This window comes from Ruditapes philippinarum, unplaced genomic scaffold (genome assembly GCF_026571515.1).
Source record: "Ruditapes philippinarum isolate M1 unplaced genomic scaffold, ASM2657151v2 ctg226_1_1_1_1, whole genome shotgun sequence".
Lineage (NCBI taxonomy): Eukaryota > Metazoa > Mollusca > Bivalvia > Venerida > Veneridae > Ruditapes > Ruditapes philippinarum.
The window spans coordinates 297,851-308,138 of NW_026856455.1; positions in this window are offsets into that span (position 1 = coordinate 297,851).

A 10,288-nucleotide genomic window follows, 5' to 3' on the forward strand; every position below is an offset into this window, starting at 1 on the left:
AACAACGCTGATGTTATACTTAGATACAACAAGCAGACGACACAAACAACGCTTATGTTATACTTAGATACGTTGAATGAGAAGCTTTAAAGGTCCCCTGACTTACCATAATTGAAACTGTTGCAACAACTTGTTCCTGTACAACAGTGCTTAACGCAATTTACCTTACATGACTCATACAGCCGAATAGTTTAACATGAAAATGTCGTAATTTGGAAAAAAGTTTAATCTGCAAACGTGTTTCTTACGGCGGCAAGACACTCCTTGACTTGTGAACACTAATACGTCAGGTTGACTTTCAAGACTGGCGATACTGATCGTTACGGCTTGTATAATTTTCATTTGATTTTAGCTATCGTTGGTAACTATGGGAGCACAATCCTTTTGTTTCTGACTCGATTTTAGTCATTTTTATATCTTTATTATATTTTTTAGACTCAGTCAGCAGTTACAGAGAGATTACTTTTGGAATTTGTCTTTTACGTTGAGACCATGGGTCCACAAACATTTTGATCACCCCTGAGGTTTTATGTTGTACAACTAGTAATATGCTCATAATATTTATTGAAAATAAGCTAACATAAAGAAAAATAAATCAATTGGCCCGGGGAGTTTAGGTTGTAATTCATAATGTGGCTGACATCAGGAAGTCAAAATACCGGTATCTTATTTTATTTTCACCACTGCTGTCGCAGTTCTAATTGTCATGTCTGTAACTTGATCAGGTGAATGTAACAAAAACCAACATAATTTTAGGACAGATATATTTACAGGGTTGCATCAGAAAGCGAGCGATTTTCAGCTTTTACGGGCTATCCATAACACACTATCATTATCCACAGTGGGCTAAATACAGACACATTCATGGGCGTTCTGTTCCGCATTTAAATTTTTATTTCAGATTATGGTATAGTCAGTGCCATTTTCTGCATTTCCATCGGTAAACATTCAACTTGTGAAATATGTTTGTAAGTATAGAATACCTTCAGGTACATGCAAGGTTAGTTCAATAATAATTTAGCAATATTATTCCAGTTTTGTCCATAACAGTGGGTAGAGCTTTGGAAACGCTTCCCCCTTCGACGTATTACTTCGTGAAACGAAAGTGTTGTCCTGATAACATTATTTTAACTACAAATGAAAATTCAATCTTTTATTATCTTGATCCAACTTTCTGTTATCTGTTTCTGTTTCTTTTATAAGCCAATGTAATGATCTGTCTGACATGCTGCTACAGTTATTAATTGTTTCATTTTAAGGTTCCAAAAATCAAGGATTTAAAGAGACACGGGTTTTTTTGCCATGAAGGGACTTGAGATTAATATTCTGTTTGATGTAGGCATTGATCAATAATTTGTTTGCGAAATTTAAAATCATTTGCTCGCTTCGTTTTTCCAGAATTATTATTCTAATTGTGAAAAATGACCCAAGATTAAAGAAAACTTTTCAATGCTTTCCTTACAAATCGGGCTGAAAAAGTTCAAACATATGATTTTCTATTTATTTCTTAGTTAATATCTTCATTATCTTTCTGTTTTATTTCCTCCAGCTGATTTATGTAAGAAAATCAAAATTTTTGTTTTAGGCTTTTGGACTTCAGTTGAGTTCCGCTAAAGGAACTCCACTAAGGTCTAATATCCCGAAAGTATAAAATTTGAAATTTGTTTCATAAATCAACGGATGCACTTCAGTCAATTTGTGCAATAAAATTGATTATCCTTTGAAACCGAAGTGAGCATTGTGTACACGAGTTATTGGTTCACACCTACATAACGTTTAAAAAATATATTTATTCGGTCTCGTCATTTAAAAAAAACAACCTCAGACACATTATCACATTTACAAATATCCAAGTATTTATCTAGCTAAGCAATGCAATTGACTGTTACCTGAATAAATTATGTTGAGTTGACTCTTCAAATGAATATAACAAATACACTCAAAACATAAATATGCAAATGTACCAAATCGGTATTCAACCTTACATAATCATTGACACTGAAAGAAAGAAGAAACACAACAACGGATCGAATAAAGGGAAGTGAAACACCAGTAGCACTTAGACTGTGAATGTTTGATGCAGCAATTTACACAACTATTATCACGGCTATATTTTCCATTGACAGTATTGATAGATGAACATTTAATGACCATAATATCTCTTATTTGAAGTGAGTTTAATCATACAATTTTACTATATTGTACAATTTTTCTAACGTTTTAATTGTAACATAAAGAAAACATTAAATACAAAACAACATACAGCTTATACAGAAAAGGAAACTTGTATGTTACTAGTATGATACAAAAAATATTTAATAATATTAATGATGGCTTTTAAACAAAACATATTTATAAGACATACCCATGCCGTTTTTTAACTTCATTTTCACTATTACTATTTAAGCAAATTGGAGTTGTTTTTTTTCTTTTACAATATGATAGAAAGCAGAAAATATTTTACAGTAAGCGAGGTGCAGTTATAAACTATATACACTTGCAGTTTTACGTGAGTTTAATCATACAATTTTACTCTATTGTACAATTTTTCTAACGTTTAACATGAAACATAAAGAGGACATTAAATACAAATCAACATACAGCTTATACAGAAAAGGAAACTTGTATGTTAATAGTATGATACAAAAAATATTTAATAATATTAATGATGGCTTTTAAACAAAACATATTTATAAGACATACCCATGCCGTTTTTTAACTTCATTTTCACTATTACTATTTAAGCAAATTGGAGTTGTTTTTTTTCTTTTACAAAATGATAGAAAGCAGAAAATATTTTACAGTAAGCGAGGTGCAGTTATAAACTATATACACCTGCCCTAACCTAGTTATAATAAATTAACATATTTTGAAATTTACATAAAATATTGTCTCCTCACAATAATAAAGCTCTTTTTATCCCCGAATATGAATAACATTTTTTTCACATTCCATTGCGTGTCGGCTTCTACTTAATATCGTCTTTCAAATTTATGTCATTAATTTCCTCTGGCACGTTAAAAATAAGTCAATATACATGTTTTCTCCTACAAAGTAATGTTAAATCGGTAAAGAATTTGGAAAATCAGGAAGTTGTAAAAAAAGGATTCCCTTTCTAGTAAGATGAGAATATCGTACGATATAGTACTTTAACAACATACTAAGTGTGTTTACTTCAATAAAATTAATTTTTACTTTTTATTTATTTTTTTTATTTTAGATTTTGATTACTTGTAACAATACAAATTGATTTCTATAAAAGTTCATGATTTATTTAGCATATGTTTATAATTTAAAGAGAGCTCGACAACTTCCTATTGACGGACAGACAGGCCAAATGAGGCTATCAATTATAAGTTATTGTCTGATTTTATTAACCGGTCAATTATGAATACATTATAGCACTCTTTTAAATATTCGATTCCACTTCGGTTCTGTCCGTATAGTTTACGAGAATTAATAAATTATGGAGTATATGAATAATGTTTTGAAAAGTCACACTATCTTAATGTTTACGTTCTGGTCATATTCGCAATAGCACAGCCGGTTGAATATGAGAGGTCTCTGGTTCGATCCCTACTTCTGAAATTGTTTTAGACCTGTTCTTTTTATTTTTTTGATATATTGCTTGCAAAATTGTATACACGAATATGAAACAGCTTAGAAATACTGATTTGTCTGTTTTGTATTGAAATTTACGGCATTGCACTCACATTTATTGATTTTCCTGATTTTAATATAAATGCTATTTAATACTATTATGGCCTTTATCAAATAATTGCAAAACATATTTAAAAAAAACTAAAAAGAACAACTTTAAAAAATGATTAAAACAATCATACCTTCAATAATGTTGAAGATATAAATAAGAAAAAAAATATAGACATACGCGCTGGCGATCATACAACACGTCTAACATTAAGAAATAAACCGGTAGTTTACCCTTTTGAGGTATAACGTCAGTTTAACTATTTCATAGAATCAAATTAAATGTAATCACATCATACTGCGTACATCTCACGACTTTCATCCAACATTAAACGAAGATTAATATATTGTGTGCATGGACCGTATAATCAGTATGCATTTGACAGGTTAATTTAATTAAATCTAACAATAACTATACTGGACACACTTTCAAAATAGTTGTGTTATTTTATCTTCTTTTTAAAAAATCTTTTTGATCAGATGATAAAGTAAGAGCGGGAAAATGACTTTAACGACTGCTTATCACGGTGAAGCTCGATGTAGACAGGGTCTTTCAAATAGTCTATTTGAAAGACCCTGATGTAGCTTACGGGTTTGAATTTAAAAGAGGTGTAACAGAAACTTACGTGTGTTCAAGATAATCTTTTATGTGACATTTAAATAAAGGTAAAAGGAGATCGCTCGAGCACAATCAAAACCAAAATTTATTGGAGGACTCGATTTTGATCGTGTTCCAGTGAAACAATGAAAACGAAACACATCGTGTCCTTTAGCAGCAGCTAACAATTTCACAATACACTAAAATGATACTTAATAGACTAGAGTCAATGATGTTGAAAAAATCATACGGCTATTATAACATCACCTGCGACGCCATATTAAAAGAATTGTTTGAAAGAAAATGCTGATTCTTCAAATCAGCACGTAGAGGAAATTTACTACATTTGCTCGATATATCGTATATATAAATAAAATATGTAAAACAGGGAAAAACCCTCCATGGCAAATATAAAAAACGACCAATCTCAGGCTCGGGTAAGGTGACCTTGTAAGTGTTTCATTTTACCTTTGTTATAATAATCACCATCGCTTTAGCGTTATTTGAACCTTGACGTGGTAGTACAAAGTCTACCTGGTCATTAAATTGAAAAGTTATGCAGGTATGGCCGATGTTGCGAAACGAGTAGTTAAACTATCAGATCACTTGAATATTAATTAACTGTTAAAAAAGTAACAGGTGAATGTGTACATAGCAACATTTCTATTTATATGTTTACATGGAAAACTGACCCATTTAATGTGTCATTATGCTCATTTTTCATTGTCAAAATGAACTGAATTGTTCGGGAAACCTAGGGGACATTTATTATTTAAAATATTATTACTTATTACCTATTCTTTATACCTTATCACTTATTATTTACAGATTTTACACATTTAGTACTGCCCTGCACCATGTTTGACAGGAAAAAAAAAACTCTGTTTACATCAATACAATTAGCGAAAAAGATGAAGGATATCATTATTTATAAAAGGTCATATTATACTGAAGCCCTGGAAGGAAAATTATTATTTTTTACTTACTCTGTATTACTAAATATGTTTTACTTAATTATTATAATTAATTATAATCTATTCTTTATTATTTATAACATACTAATAATCACTTATTACTTATTTCAGTCGAATATATCATAGTTATATAACTAGTTAAGAAGTATTTAATTTATGTGCAACAGGACATATGCTCCACTAAAAAAGTCTCACGTTTCTGACGTCTTACATTTTGCACTAACCTCCCGTGAGATTCGTAAGATCTTACGTTTTTCACGGGTCTGACGAATCACACGCTACAGCGGTGCTAGTCTACAAATGAACAGGTGAAATGAGACTATAATCTTTTAAATGTATAGAACAGTTTTTGTATTTTCTGATCGAAGATCAGGAAATACAAAGCTAACATTTAATTTCTGACACAGCGGTTTCACAACAAACCTAACAACATGTAGTTCTTAAAACAGCTTAAAAGTAGCGATTTAAAAGAAAGAAATATGTTAATTTTTTTACAAGTATACAGCAAATTACAACGCATTCAAAGTTTAAAAGAAGCTTTGGGTTATAGAATTGTCAAAAAATGCACATTCACAAATTACGCGGATGAATATGATTTTAATCAATGAAAATGTCGATCAGAGCGTATTTCACAAATAAATCTGACTGTCGAGTAGTGGAATATATGCATGTCGGACTGTTTTGGCGAGAAGATTTTTGCTAAATTACTTACATCAATGTTAAACAGCAGGTTTATCGTGAACAAAATACCTCGAAATTATTAAGGATTACAAACCCGAAATGCAATGGAAATTCTAAATTTAGTATTACTTGATTTTATTCAGGCTTTCCTCGTATAACCTATCCGTGGTGCAGGGGTAACGCGCTCGTTTGGTGTGTCAGAGGTCTGGGGTTCAAATCCCATTCAAGGCAACTGTTTTTTTTTTTAAGTTTCTTTGTTAAGGAAGTAGCCACGATATGCAAGGATAAAGTGTGGCTGTCAAAAAAATGAACATAAATGATTTTTTGATGCAACTCTAGTCATGCATAATTCCGTATGTATCAAACATTGGTGCCCTGCAAGAAGAATTATAGTACATAAAAATAAACTTATATAGGAAAATAATACAGATATACAGTGCGATTTAGATTGCAAAGATCAGAAAATACCACAGATCTTGCAGCCCTTTGATTTTATACTGTAAATGTTAAATAATTGATCAAGGTCTTTGATTGACTTCGCTGCATTTTCATCTGATCCCATGCTTCACAGAGGATCGGCTCGCCCGAGTGGAATGCTTTTTTGTGTCTTCGATGGGCGTGTACTACATTAATAGCATTGAAAACACGTACAAGCTGTCTATGTTTACCAGAAAGCAGGTTGTACACCAACTAACCAGCTACTTACAAAATAAGAAACACGTACAAGCTGTCTATGTTTACCAGAAAGCAGGTTACACAAACTAACCAGCTACTTACAAAATAAGAAACACGTACAAGCTGTCTATGTTTACCAGACAGCAGGTTGTACACAAACTAACCAGCTACTTACAAAATAAGAAACACGTACAAGCTGTCTATGTTTACCAGAAAGCAGGTTGTACACAAACTAACCAGCTACTTACAAAATAAGCTGCCTCTTCACCTGTGGGCAGGATGATCATAGTGTACTGTAATCTGTACACAACAGTCTTAAGTAAGGATGGTGAAAAAATCTTTTGAAAAAATATTCTCATATATTGACTATTAATAATATCTATGATTTTTTTTATTTGGGGGGGGGGGTTACAGCATTACTTAAAGATTCTTTTCATCCGATAAGTATTTGTGTATATGTAATGTTATTCCTCAATTCACGTATTTAAATTACAATTATTGCAATTGAGATTCGTGCTGAATTAAATCCATAAATAGATTTAGATTGTTTCTTTGCAAATATGCAAATAAGCATTCTTTGTATATGCCATTTTATTTTAGTCAAATACTCAAATGAAGTAATAAGAATAGAATCAATTGATCCTTATTCAGGCTAGAAAGGTTATCTATGTCTCTGTCAAGGCTTTTTCTTAAATTAGTTTGAGTCTTAAAAGATTTTTCAGCTATTCATCCATGTTGAAGATCATAGAGTAGAATATATGTTGGTGGTGGAGAGTACAAGTATCATGACGCACCTCAAAGGGCCAATTATTCTTCAGATGAACTTGTATTTATTTGATTTTTGGAGGATGTCTTCCAGTTGTACTATTACATGCTACATATAGATATATACATAAACATAAAACTAAATATAAAATCCATGAAAAGCTATTCTATACAGAATTACAAGATAATTTGTACTTTTTGCTTCTAAGGAAGACAACTCCATGGACAGTATCACAGCAGTTTACTGTTTTATGTACTGAGGAATTGTCCCCCCTCGCTACACAAATTTCATATGATCATTAACATTCATTAAAATGTTATGTTATAATTAGCAGACATAACGTCAATATATTGACTTGTTCTTTTAGAAGTTTACATTGTGGTACGAAATGGGACCCAATGAATAAAACAATACTGAAATGTTTATATGTGAAAATTGTATCATTAAACATTTGAAAATATGTCATTTGTACCTTTGTACACACTTAATACTTTGCATTCTCGAAATGTTTCCAACTTATATCAAGGACTTAACACAATTTGTATTCTTCAACATTTTTTTTGTTTGTTTTAAATTCAGCAACATAATTGCTCATTTATTTTCCCCGTTCATGTGGAAAGTGGGGTCGGGGAACCACTTCCACTTACAATGTCAAACATCTATCCCAATACAGGAATATACAAAGTTATGTTCTATGATAATTGTGTTTTCAACATAACAACAGAACTATAAAAAAAACATACATATTCATACCATATATAATGTTGAAAGAAAAAAAAAAGTTCCATTGGGGCAGATTTATATAGTGTTTAAAGATGGGGTTTTTTTATGTTAAAAAATATGTTTCACAAATCTTAAAAAACATTTTCTAACCAAAGCTTACTGCCATGTTTTGTATGTTATATTATTTTGATTGTACATAATTAACATATTTAGTGCATATATTCAATACTAAATGTTTAACTAGTTCACAGACAAAAACTGCAGCTAAATATAATAAAGCAATTTTAATTGTAGTGAGCACAGGTACCTGAAACAAACTATCTCCAATGCTCTATATTTGCTATATACTACAGTCTTATCGCAGTATATTGCCCATATAGAGCACCGAAGACAGTCTGCCTCAAGTACCTGTGGTAGTGAGTAAGTAAACAGTCTTTCTAGTATGCTTATTCTTCAACATAATTTACGTGAAGATCTGTTTTATCCATACAATACGAGTACATTGGTTAAGTCAATGGATGTCTTATACAGATGCAACATATAGTTGCCAAATATATAATGTATATATGGTCGTTCATACTTAGAATTAAGTCAGTTAATGACATTTATAAAACAATATCCTGTCAAATGAATTTTCCAAGACTGTTTTCACTAAAACACTTTACACTGTCCAATTAAATTATTCTCAGACTATTTAAAGTATAAAATATTATTCACTATTTGAAAAGGTAAGTAAGAATGTTTGATATTTGAAAGGGACCACGGTCTTATTGAAGATAAAACTTTTATCTTAAAACCTACATTCCAGTAAAAACATTTATCTGTTTGTTACACTTATTTGTCTCTGTAAAATATCCTTTTTTAACAGCATTCCCATATGTACACCACAGACAGTAACTGTAACAATAATTGTTATTATTATGGTTTTACTTGTGTCCAAAATATGTAATTGTTATCATCATGGTTTTACTTTTGTCCAAAATATGTAATTGTTATTATTATGGTTTAATTGTATCCAAAATATGTAATTGTTATTATCATGGTTTACTCGTGTCCAAAATATGTAATTGTTATTATCATGGTTTACTTGTGTCAAAAATATCTAATTGTTATTATCATGGTTAACTTGTTTCTAAAAATATTTAATTGTTATTATCATGGTTTACTCGTGTCCAAAATATGTAATTGTTATTATCAAGGTTCTACTCGTGTCCAAAATATGTAATTGTTATTAATTATCATGGTTTACTCGAGTCCAAAATATGTAATTGTTATTATCATGGTTCACTTGTGTCCAAAATATGTATTGTTATTAAAATGGTTTACTTGTATCCAAAATATGTAATTGTTATTATCATGGTTTACTAGTGTCCAAAATATGTTATTGTTATTATCATGGTTTTATTTGTATCCAAAATATGTAATTGTTATTATCATGGTTCACTTGTGTCCAAAATATGCATTGTTATTATAACGGTTTACTTGTATCCAAAAAATGTAATTGTTATTATCATGGTTTACTCGTGTCCAAAATATGTAATTGTTATTATCATGATTTACTTGTTTCCAAAATATGTAATTGTTATCATAATGGTTTACTCGTGTCCAAAATATGTAATTGTTATTATCATGGTTTAATCGTGTCAAAAATATGTAATTGTTATTATCATGGTTTACTTGTGTCCAAAATATGTAATTGTTATTATCATGGTTTACTTTTGTCCAAAATTTGTATTGTTATTATAACGGTTTACTTGTATCCAAAATATGTAATTGTTATTATCATGGTTTACTCGTGTCCAAAATATGTAATTGTTATTATCATGATTTACTTGTTTCCAAAATATGTTATTGTTATTATCATGGTTTACTCGTGTCCAAAATATGTAATTGTTATTATCATGGTTTACTCGTGTCCAAAATATGTAATTGTTATTATCATGGTTTACTTGTGTCCAAAATATGTAATTGTTATTTTCATGGTTTACTCTTGTCCAAAATATGTAATTGTTATTATCATGCTTTACTTGTATCCAAAGTATCTTATTGTTATTATCATGGTTTACTTGTATCCAAAATAAGTTATTGTTTATAACATTTTTTAGTTGTGTTCAAAATATGTATTTGTTATTATCATACTATAGTCGTGTTCAAAATATGTAA